This window comes from Homalodisca vitripennis, chromosome 2 (genome assembly GCF_021130785.1).
Source record: "Homalodisca vitripennis isolate AUS2020 chromosome 2, UT_GWSS_2.1, whole genome shotgun sequence".
NCBI classification, from domain to species: domain Eukaryota; kingdom Metazoa; phylum Arthropoda; class Insecta; order Hemiptera; family Cicadellidae; genus Homalodisca; species Homalodisca vitripennis.
The window spans coordinates 81,342,270-81,354,551 of NC_060208.1; the positions used below are offsets into that span (position 1 = coordinate 81,342,270).

General features: G+C 34.4%; 1 pseudogene; it reads right to left on the minus strand.

Annotated features, from left to right (window-relative positions):
• Positions 1-1,012: 1,012 nt before the first annotated feature.
• LOC124355696 lies at positions 1,013-8,171 on the minus strand (annotated as a pseudogene).
• Positions 8,172-12,282: the final 4,111 nt, after the last annotated feature.

Below are 12,282 nucleotides of genomic sequence, written 5' to 3' on the forward strand. Positions count from 1 at the left end.
ATATTAACCATTTAACGAAGTTAGTGTACTTCAAATCTAAACAAAGCATGATTGAGACCGAATTTTGCATATTTTGTTTGATATCTCAGAAATGGGTGGCCTAACAGGTCTGGAACGTATTTAATTCAAAATTGTTCAGTTCATTGTGCATAAAATCCAATACATCAACAATCTTTACGCCATAAACAATTAGTTTCGCTTGATTTACAAGCATTCATAGAAAATCGGGCGAAATCTTTCGCTGGCTGTAGCTAGTTAACAAAGCATTTCCTGACTTATTTTTATATGAACTTTTTTCATTATTTTGACAAGAGGAAACCACCTGAGAAGTTTGTCTGGTTACTCGTGGGACACCCTGTATATTACTGGTTTTTGTATTATATTCACCAAATGGATCAACATATTATCACTTGCTACAGTCATCTCTTCCGATTTTGATAGTTCTGTAGTGTTTTTGTAGTAATTTGGTTATATTTCCAATGCAATTTGTGTGGAAAATATCTTTAGCTACAAAATAAACCAAAGAATTCCAAAATAATGAAAAGACTGATACTTGTTTGTCTCAGCTCTGTTACCAGAGCATGCAAATTATTTAAACATATGATTGTGTTATTACATAATACTATTAACTAAGAACAGATGATTACATTTTATTAGGGTCTTTAATTATTAGTATTTTAGTCTTTGCTGCAATGCATTTCTTCAGCACTCATAACTGTAGAGACCAGTGGGGCGGAGCCCTTACTTTAGAGAGATAAATCATTTCGTAGTGCGGTTTTACCACAACGGGAAACAACGTTTTTACCACATTCAATGTCTCCACCTGTAATGGATTTTGCTGGGTGTTGACAAATCAGTTAGTCAGTTAGAACATCTCTTATATTACATTTATTATACAGATAAAAGAACTAATCAAGACAACATATTTTATTACTAATACATAAACTACATCACAGACACATTTGTAGTTAGTGTCAACAAAATAAAATAATTAATTGTGTGATGTCTTCTAACATTTATTTAAAAGCTGAATATTTGCAAAAAATGCTGTGCATTATGACCATAACCTTAATTTTTATGAATAAATTCATTCCAAAGTGTTTAGTTACATTGTATTTTTTAAATGACTTTAATTATGCTATGTAACTGGTATAATAACTTAACTCTGACATAAACTATCATTGGTCGTCAATGATCCTCCAAGTCAACAGTTTCTCCGGTACTCCTGTCCTGCAGTTTAAGCCAAATCCCTCCAAGGGCAGTGGTGATGACGGTCCTTGGATGAAACTTTATTGTTTCTGGAGTCGAAGGAGAGCGGAGAACTTGGAACTTTCTAAGCAGCATTGCAAGTCCAGTCTTTACCGTCATTTTCCCAAATCTCAGACCTAAAATGCACATTGAGTTTAAGAATACAAACATGTCAGTGACTTTTATAGCACCATGTTTGGTTTTTATTAATTCATTCTAACAAATTAATGTTTTGTTACGACCATATTTCATTCCTGAAGGAGTTAGGGAGGACTGCCGCAGTTTACAATATTTCGTTAAAAATGTAATAAAAAATTCAATATTGTAAGGAGGTTGATTTTTACAGCTCGAAACACTTTACACAGCACAATTATTGCAAATTCAATTATTCTACAGAGTATGACATAAAAACAAATATTTAATCTGTTATATATTTTGGAATATAACTTAAATTGTTTAATGAGACCATAGCTGTATGTAACCATTTACTTTTATTTTAAAATAAATGCATGTTTTAAGATAAATAATGAACTACCTTATGGAACATGTTTAATCATAAGTTAACTATGTACAGTAGGTACTTTTCTGATGAACTTACTATTCTTAACATTGAAACCATTGACATAAAAAAGTTATACACATAATTTTACAGATTGTTTGAGAGATGAATATGCAATTTTAATTAATTAAATGACTTGGTAGGAGAAATAATTATAGCAGTTTTCAAAACGTCCGATAAAGCCGCGATAAATGGCTCTTTTCGTTTGCGAATGGATCCGAATGATCGTACTTTACGCTCAAAGGGTTACTTCAGAAGAACATGTTTGTTACTAATGTCACTGCTAATAACAGTGAGTATTGATTAAATACAAACCGTTGACTTACCTATGCAAAACCTTGGTCCCTCACCGAATGGCATGTACGAGTAAGGTTTGATGTTGGCTTTGTTCTCTTTGCTGAACCATTCAGGAATGAACCGTTCAGGGTCTGGGAACAAGTCTGGGTCGTAGTGATATAAACACTTGAGTGCCTTTCTCGATTACAATCTTTGTACCAGCAATTTGGTAGTCCTGGACACTCTCGCGGATTAAAAATGCCACAGGAGAGTATTTTCTTAGCGTTTCTGAAAAAAATCACGATTATTGAGTTTGTACTACTCAGCAGCTCTTCCTCTATGCTACACAATATAAGTAATAAAATATTAAAACTGATTCATTTTCGTCAAAATTGTGATTCTTTCAATTAATTGTGTTTCGTTACTGGGGTTTATGAATCTTACAACATTACTAAAACAAATAGCGTGTAATAATAAAATATTGAAAATTGGAATAAAGTAACTTTAAAATTTTTAACAATATTAGTAGTACAATCAATGAAATAAAAAGTAAAAATAGTTTTGGTTAAAAACTTGGTTCGATGATATCGGATACATCAGTGAACAAACATAATGAGTGATAGAGATAATTTGAATCATATGGATTTGTTAAAGTAAATTACAAAATGGAGTTAGAAAATGAACCAAATAAATCTGACTCTTATCAGATAAGATTTGAGGTAATGATTTGTTTTCTGTCTCTGTATTTCAAATATGGTGATGCATGCATGGTTTGACATGTCTACCGTCATTTAGATCTGAAGGGCCATTCTTAAAAGATAAATTTACTACAGAAAAAAATGAACATAGATAAACCGATCTCTTTTTATTTAGCTAAGTAAATTAATACTGAAATTAAATTCAAGAAATAAATAAACCGATCCCTATTTATTTAGCTAAATAAACTAAAACTGAAATTATATTCATTAAATGAACAATTTACAATAGTTACGTTGACAAGGGTCATTAAGTAAGAGTCTCTCGTATATCCTTTGTTCTGTATCCTTGACCTATAAAAGGCTACATACGAAAACAAACCTTCCAGGACCCACGCCATAATTGGATGAGCTTTATCAAAGCCTTTCAATCGATGGCCTGGAAATATTTCATTCTATCTGTCTGTCCATCTGTTGTTTGTCCCCACGGCATCTCGAAAAGTAACCGACCTGTATAGACTTGAAAATGTGCATGAAGCCTCATGTCTATAAGAGGAACAATAAGGTCTATTGGTGGCTTCATGGGAATTGGCTGAGAGTTATTGAATATTTTTACATTGGTCTTGTGAGAACCGTGATGGCTACGAGCAATAATGGTGGCTGTTATGATACGTGGGGGTGGCGTACTATACCTTGTATTTGCCCAGTAGACGTTTAGCCAGTGCATACTGTAGGCAGAGAACTGAATGTGGATTCACAAAACACAATACATTCGTAAATTCCTAAATCTATCCTATTTGGTTGCGCCTAGATTACTCTAGAGGCTGGAAATATTTCTCTTCTCTTTGTTTGACCACACGATATCTCAAAAGAGAACTTATCTATAGACTTTAATGGTGCATGAAGCCTTACTTCTATATAGGCTAAGAAACACTAAATTTGATAAATTTGGTGCATCTCAGTCCATGGGATTCGGCTGAGCTTTTATTTAGCGAATACGTTTACCTCATTGGCAACGCAAAAATTACTGAATAAATAAGTTTGTAAACAAACAGGGAACAATCATATGAAATTCTACCATTACATTCAATTTTTATTCACAGAGTATAAAGGAAATATAATAGAGTGGAAAATAAATCTTCAATGTCGGTTACAAAATTTGATTTGATTCAGTGTACTCTTGCGTTATAGTAGAGACCCTTCCTAGCTCAGCGGAACTTTTATTGTTTCAACACTATCATGAAACTAAATTAATGAGAAACAATGTGAATCCATCATGTGGAATGATATCCGTAGAAAGATTTAATTCTTTGATTTAAATTTTGCTTGAAACCATTTCTTAATCGACAAGAATGTGTTTTATGATGGCCCATGTTTGGCTGAACGTAATCTTGTTGTACATGTCTTTCCGTATGATTGTCTATCTATCTGCCCACATGAGATCATTTACTTGTAAAGATTTTGATCTTGAACTATTATTTACTTTTAATATTGATGTTTACCTAACATTACAATGAACTAACTGTTCAAAGGACCAATAAAAGTGTATAATATTAAACTCAAAATGAAACATATATATATATATATATATATATATATATATATATATATATATATATATATATGTATATACTAGAGAGTGATTTGTGTAATATTTTAATATTTCATAAAAGTTTACTTAATTTTTATATACAAAACTATAATTTAGAATAATTATTCAATACTTGTATTGTGAAGAATATTACTGTAAGTTGGCATAATTATTAGACATAAAATTTGATACGTTAGTTATAAAGGAGTTATTTTATAAGGAAGCGTAATTTATATCAAACGATGCAAAATAAAATATAACTAAAGGCATAGTTAAACTATTTTTTATTTCAGTTACGCAATGAAATCTAATAGCGTCAGGACTATTTTTCTAGTGTTTCTAAAATTTGGTGTAAAACAACTAAATGTATAAGATAAAAATAGTATAAAAACGTACATAAAACCATCATTATTCCTGTACATAGTGGGTACTTAAGACACAACATACCGTCCACAACCATGTCGAGGTACTCCAAATTTGGTAATGCTGTCATAGGATATCTCTCGGAGAGAGTCGACCTCCTCTAGAACCCTCGCCTGTACTGCTGGGTTCATCGCCAGCTCGTACAGGCAGAAGCTCATGGTCCGTGACGTTGTCTCAGACCCGGCCACGATGAACACGAATGCTTCAGCAGCCACTTCCATGTCAGAGAATCTTACTTTTGCATCTGTCCAACATAACAAATTAGCTTAAAGAATTAGTAGTATCTCAATACGTAAAAAGGAGAAAACTTCTCAGCAGTGAATATAGCCTACTTTAATTTATATTTAATTTAGCTAACTGATCCGTGTCGAATCTTAAGGTGACTGCCACAAACGGAGGAATGAGTTATTACATTAACAACGAACCCTTCCTTACCACGAACTGTCATTATTTTAGCATTCAGACACAGTGGCCCTTCCTTCACCTTCGTATCTAGGAAAGTATACAGAGAATGTTATTTGAAAATAAATCGATATGACTGAGTATCAACGGATTGGACAGGACCATAGGCGTATCTAGGATGACCTAAGGGGGGCTTTTTAGCAGTTTTTTAGAAACAAGTACATTGAACCTAAAAAAATAAAACTGATAAAATTTAGTATGAAAAGTATCGAAACACATTGCCACATGACAATTTGAATAAAATATTCAATGAATGAGATGTTGAAAAACAAATCAGTAATTGGTTGAGCTAAAGCTTCTTAATCAGGAAATTAGAAATTTACAGGCGAAAACTTCAAGATGTTTATATTTTACATATCAATAGCCCACCAGAATTAATAGTTATTATCAATTAAAGAAGTTTTAACATGAAACTTATTACTAGAGTATAATTTGACCATGCCAGGGGCTTTATTGCTGCTGTTGGCAACCTAGAAAATTATCGCCAATTCTATTTTATTATCCTAATTTATTTATATTTTATTTCCTAAAATTGATGTAAACAAAACATTTTCTAGAGTGCAAAACAAAACATTAAAAATTATTTGGTTGAAGTTTGTTTTTAACTATGTAAAAAGTTGTTGTTTATTACAAATTTTGTTTATGAAAAAATTACAAACTTCAAGCCAGGTATTATTTAAATGGCCGCGATATTTGTTTGCTTTAAGTATAGACTTACAGTTTTTGAAAAAAGTTTGATTAAAATATGTTATAAATAAATTAAACGGGTTATTGTATAACATCAGATATATCAGAAGTTCACCACCAAAGGGTTAACAAGTTTATTATTTTATTTTTACAGTTACATCAACTATAAATATGTTTTGATAATCATCCTATTTTGTGTGCATCTTGCCCAATTTCGGCTGAAACAATAGAGGAGAAGTGTATAACACTAGCAGCAAGTAAAATTTAATTACTTTTAAGAATTATAATATTTCTAAATTGTAAAATCAGGAGTCTAGAGGTTTTGTACTTATATTTTAATTGTGTTAGTACTGCCGCTATCTGTATTTATTAATGGTGTTATTGTCACTAATACACGACTAGCGCCATCAATGAAAGCAATGAAAACTACGTTGACTATTACTAATAAGCAGTTCATGGCCATAGCTCGCTGTTTCTCTCGCCCGAAGCGCGAGAAGTAAGGTCTGTATTATGTGTGTCAACCCCCACGGATCGCAGTTGTACTCATCATTCCGAAAACTTACGAAGCATAAGTCTTGTGGTTTACTATATGTCAGCTGTTATAGTTAAAATATCAAACAAATTAAATCAATACTGAACTATGTTACATTGTTCGACCTTAAGAATACTTTCAGTTTTCAGCAAGTTAAGTTATAACCCCTGAAAGGCCCCTCTGGATACGCCTATGAACAGGGCACAACGAAAGACTTATCGCACAGATAGACAGACAGACAGGCCTCTACCTTTTAGCCCAAAATTAAATACAACTCTTCCTTGGAAAAAAGAGAAACCTATTCACCAGATTTCAAGTTGCTAGGATTTATGTGCCAAAGGCATCACACAGACGGGCAGGTGGACAGGCCTTTGACGGTTTGACCTCAATATCAGTAGAGTTTACCTTGAACCAGGAGGAACATTACACAGACTGCAACTGCTCTTTTAGATTTTTACCCAAAAAATCAGTAAGGTTCTTTGGACCGAGAGAAACCTATGTACCAAGATTCTAGGATCTTTCTATAAATACGTATAGTGCTGACGTCTGTCTAGAGAGACAGACTGCCCTTTGATCCCAAAATCAGTAGGTCTTCTTTTCATTTCAACAAGTAAAACCTTTGAGAGGTGGACAGACTGACGGACGTAGACACGATTTTAACAGAGCCTTGTCGATCCTTAATCCTTAAATAAATCTATTTTTGATTAAAAATTATTTAGGTAATCACTTAAAACATGTTACAAGATTAATGTTAACATATAAATGCTATTTTAATCTAATCATATCAAGGCTTTTATAGAGAAGAAATCATTATTTCTGATTTTTCTCACCTTCAGTTCCAAGAGATCCAGAATCGCGCAGTTGAATCAGAAGTTGCAAGTAGTCATTCCTAACAGCACCGTTGGCTTCCCTGTACTTGATGGCATCCATCACAAGAGAAATAAAGAATTCGGATACATCCGGGGGTGTTACTTTCATCTTTAAAAATCGGGATACGTCGTTGTTGAACCTGAGAAGTGCTGTCAGTAACCTTTCTGCCGTAGGAGCGAAAAGCTTGTTGGCCATCTTGACAAACATGGAATCCTCATTGGTCAAAGCGTCGCTGTCAAGGCCGAAGGAAGTGCTCGATATAACAGCTAACCCATATCTGGAGAACAACCTCTGGCAGTCGACAGACTTATTGTCGGACGATAATTGTTTCGCAACTTCGGTCATCACTTTGGCACATTCCACGATGATGCTGAACATTCCCTTCATCTTCCCCGATGAAAACGTCGGACTTATTTTTGATCTGGTCGCCTTCCACTCTTGCCCGGCGAGCGCAAAAACGTGTGCCGAGAGAGGATCGACTTCTTTGTTGTAATACAAGCCTCTGTCTTGGAACATGTCAAAATCTTTCACTAGGACGTCCCTTATCACGCCCGAATCGACGATGAGGACTTTCTTCTTCCACAAGGAAAGATAACCGACCACTTTGTGTTCTTTGTATTTAGTGTAGAGATCGGCTAAGATGCTAGAGAATGACTTATGTATAGGAGCTGAAGAGATAAGACTGGTCAGGGATAGAGATGGGCTGTCGAAGGGCATCCCTCGCTTTTTGAAGTAACGGTTGACAGATTTTGTGTAGAAGACGAAGCAGAAGGGGAGAGCCATTATTAAGGTACTAAGACAGAGCAGAAGTGATGTTATTAATTCCATAATTTCTTCTTTCTTTTCTTTATTATTGGTAAAACTTGAAGGTACAACTTCCCTTTTCTAAGCGTTAAAGCCTGGAATTATATATTCTATAGTTAGAGCACTAACAGTATCAGCATCAACACTTAGATGTAAAATTATCTTAATTTTTTAAAGCTTTTTAAATTATTTATTAATGTAACAAATTTAAATGTCATATTTTTTAGCCTAACCTACTAATAGTTTTTATTTTTATAAAAAATACTAAAGAAACAACCTTTCTATGGAGTTTTTAATAATCTTATTCTCAATTGATTATAACGGTAAAGACATTTACGCACAGCGCCAAACATGTCACAGTTAGAGATTTCAGTTGTTTGTTGTTTCTTGTGCAAACGTGACCTTTAAAGTGGTCGTGCTCGCTTATGCGTCCAAAAAAGTACCGTTGGAATTGCTGTAAAGATTTCAAAGTATTTGGCATCTCGTAAATTGAAGAATCTTGGAGCACTGGGAAAAAGTTTAATGTACTATCACTGATAAAGGAATAAACAATGATGATGAACTCATTGATTCCGAAAGAATTTGCGCAATAATACAATTAATATTGGAAAATGTTTTATTCATTTACCAGTGCTAGTAAATCTCGTAAATTGTTTATAACTTATGTAATGCAGCTGATGCATATCAAAAGACCAAATGTTTGCTGATCCCAGCTATGCAAGTGGTCGTGCTCGTTTACGAATTTCGACGGATTTCGTTGAATCGAGTACCGTTGCACTTGCAATGAAATTGTGAAAGTGCACCTACAATTTATTAGCAAATCCGCTTCTTGAATACTTTTCCTTTAAGCCTGCCTAGGCCTGTACACATACAATATCTCCATCGGACTAACTTCCACTTTCTGGAAAGCTGTGTAGTATAGTGGGACAGAATATTGCTGATGTGCTCTCTCCTGGCTCTCGTGGGTTGGATAATGCTAGCAGAGGTAACAATACCTTCAATTGTAGTTATTAAGTGATGAAGTTTTACAACGCAATAAATTATTGGATCTCAGTTTAAAATTGAAAATTAATCAAATTGTAAGTAGTGTTTTGTCCCAACACTTATGAACTGTTTCAACCAGTTTAACTCCTTGTTATAATTTTATATAAAATATTAATGCATTTTGAATACTATTAAACAATTTTTATAGATTTGTTTATGTTCAAGTGTGTGTTTATTATTTTTGTTTATAGTAGAAATGTACCAAAATGTTCAGAAAAATTTTAAACAATGACAAATGGATTTCTTCTTTTATTAACATATTGTAATGTTTACCTGCTGAATCATTGTAACAATGAAATCATGTTATGGTCTGCACAATTAGGTAATTTAACATTTATTTGAAATCCAATGCCTTAATGGTATGGTTGTTGTGAAAGTTTGGTGAGCTATAAATGAAATTTCTAGTAATGTTTTTCTTGGTATTATTATTTTACATTGTATTATATTTTTACATTGGCTATAGACCCATATAGTGCATGATTTAATCTGAATGTTGATTAGCTTTAAAATAACCTGATTAAGTTATGAAAGTAGTGTAGACAAATATTTTCTAATGGATAAAAGTACCTGTCAATCACTGGTGTAAACTGATTGAGAAATGGAAATCTCGCTACAAAAAGAAGGCTAGTTAACCGTATTTGTGTTTGTACATAAAATATTAAAGTGTAGAAATAAAAGTGAAATTTTGCATTTGCAATACCAGGTAAATGCAACCATGAAAATAACCTATAATAATGACTAATAAAACCACTAAAATATGTTTATATTGTTTAATATGGGTCCATAGTAATAATTTACTTGTAGTTGTTTGCTACTATAACATCCTTTACTTATGGGTTTACTTTAGAAATATCCACTTAAAAATGTGTTGAGTTAGGTTACACAATTTTGGCATATAAAGTTATGGAGTTGATAATGATAACAATTATTTACAACTGATAATTTACATAATATACATTTACTAGTAGACTTTAAACGCTAAATATGTCAATTAATGTTTGTATCAGCAAATATGGCGAAAACTGAAACTTTGATAAATATTAATCAGTTTAGAGCCAATTACCATAGTTAAAAATTTGGTTGCCAACGTTTGGATGTATACATTTTATTGCCATTTACATACATGCTTAAAACTATATTTGGGAGTAAATAATTTATTGCCGCGAGGAGATGGAATAAGTTATTTTAAAGAGCCATTTTGAGTTTTGGTCGATGAATTAGACGTATATTAATAATTTATTGTTTTGAGAACAGTAATAATAATTATAAATATCGTATGTAAACTTAACATTTTAGTTAATTTTCATTGATACTGTAACCATTCCAACTAAATATTTTTGTTTTATACCCAGTATTATGTACACGTAATAAAAATTATTATTTAGAAATTTAGATTAGCCTTGATTCTATTCTTTTCATGCATTACTTTCAGGGACATTCCGGGGAGTTTTGGATGTTGCTGTCCCTATCTGGTCAATACACTACCTTATCTGGCACTGCCTACCACACAACTGGTAGTGCTTGTCAATCGTAGAAGTCCAACCACATTTGGATCTCTGGATTGTCATAGGCCGCCATCTCTCTGCAGATTAGCTCATGTGAACATTCGTTCAATTAACACGGGGTTCAGTGAGCTCTGCTCTGTGGTTGAGGATTTTAACTTTGATTTCCTGGGTATCTCAGAAACCTGGCTTACTCCTGATATGTCTTCGGATTGTTACAGTTTGAAGGGCTATTCATTTTGGCGTTTTGATAGGACGTGCGGCCCTGGCTTGCCTTCAAATGGCGGCGGTGTCGCCGTCTACTTCAGGGAAAGATTCGATATGAAGCGGATCTATCTTGATCATATTGATGGCCGGCTGGAATACATATGCGTGTTGGGAAAAGTTCAGGGATTACGCTTGTGTGTCTGTGTGGTCTACAAGCCTCCGAATATCCCTTACTCATGCTTTACTTCTCTGTTCCACGCCCTCTTCATTGACATGCTCTCTCAAGTTGATGAGGTGATTTTGATGGGCGACTTTAATGTTGATCTTCTTGGGAACAATAAGCCGGAGTTCAAGTATTTCAGGAATCTTAAGGTTCATCGATATGAACCTTGCTCAGATCGTCAATGAGCCAACCCGCGAAACAGACAATACCGCAGCCTTGATTGATCATATCATCGTTAGGAATTCCCTGAGCAACATGACTGTTGGTGTGGTTGACACGTCTAAGATCTTGGATGGTCGAGGCAAGCGTATCACTGACCACAAGTTGGTTTTCTGTGACTGCCCTTGCAAGACTAAGGAAAGGATGAAGGAAAAATTCATTTACTACAGAGAACTGTCAAAAGTGGATCTGCAAATGTTTTCCTCAGAGCTTTCCTCCATTGAATGGCATGGGATTGAACTTCAGAGTGATGTTGACGATGCTGTGGATGTGTTAACCGCGGGAATTACACAGGTATTTGATGCATGTGCTCCATTGGTAAAAAAGCGTGTGACCAAAAGGAAGGCGCCCTGGCGAAATTCAGAAATAATGCTTCTGACATGCACAAAAAACCAATTAAAAAAGATTTACTTTGCCGTAGTGATGCACGTGCGAAAGCGGCGTACTGTAGCGCACGCAATAAACTCAATTACGTCGTTATAAAGGCAGAAAAAGATTATTTTGCGGCAAAGTTAAAGTGCAGTGACTCAAAATCTTTCTGGGCAACCTTGCGCGCAGGAGATCTAAAGGTGGGCACTGCTGGCGGTTCTGTATCGGTTAATATTTCCCCGGATGAAATTAACCGCTACTTTGCTGGCTTGGGCGGTGATAACAGTGTGAACCCGGAAAGGCTCGGTTTTTATAAGCACGCTACTTGCGAAAAGGTGCAAGATAAATTCCAGTTTCGGCAGGTGAGCGAGAGTGAGGTAAAAAACATTATCAACAGTATCTCCACAGCGGCTTTTGGCATTGACGGAATTTCAATCATCATGGTCAGAGCAGTTAGTCCTTTCTATATCGGGGCTATCACCCATATCATTAATCTCTCTCTCTCCTCTGGCCGATTCCCCCGAGCTTAGGCCCATTTCCATTTTACCAGTTCTGTCTAAGGTATTGGAAA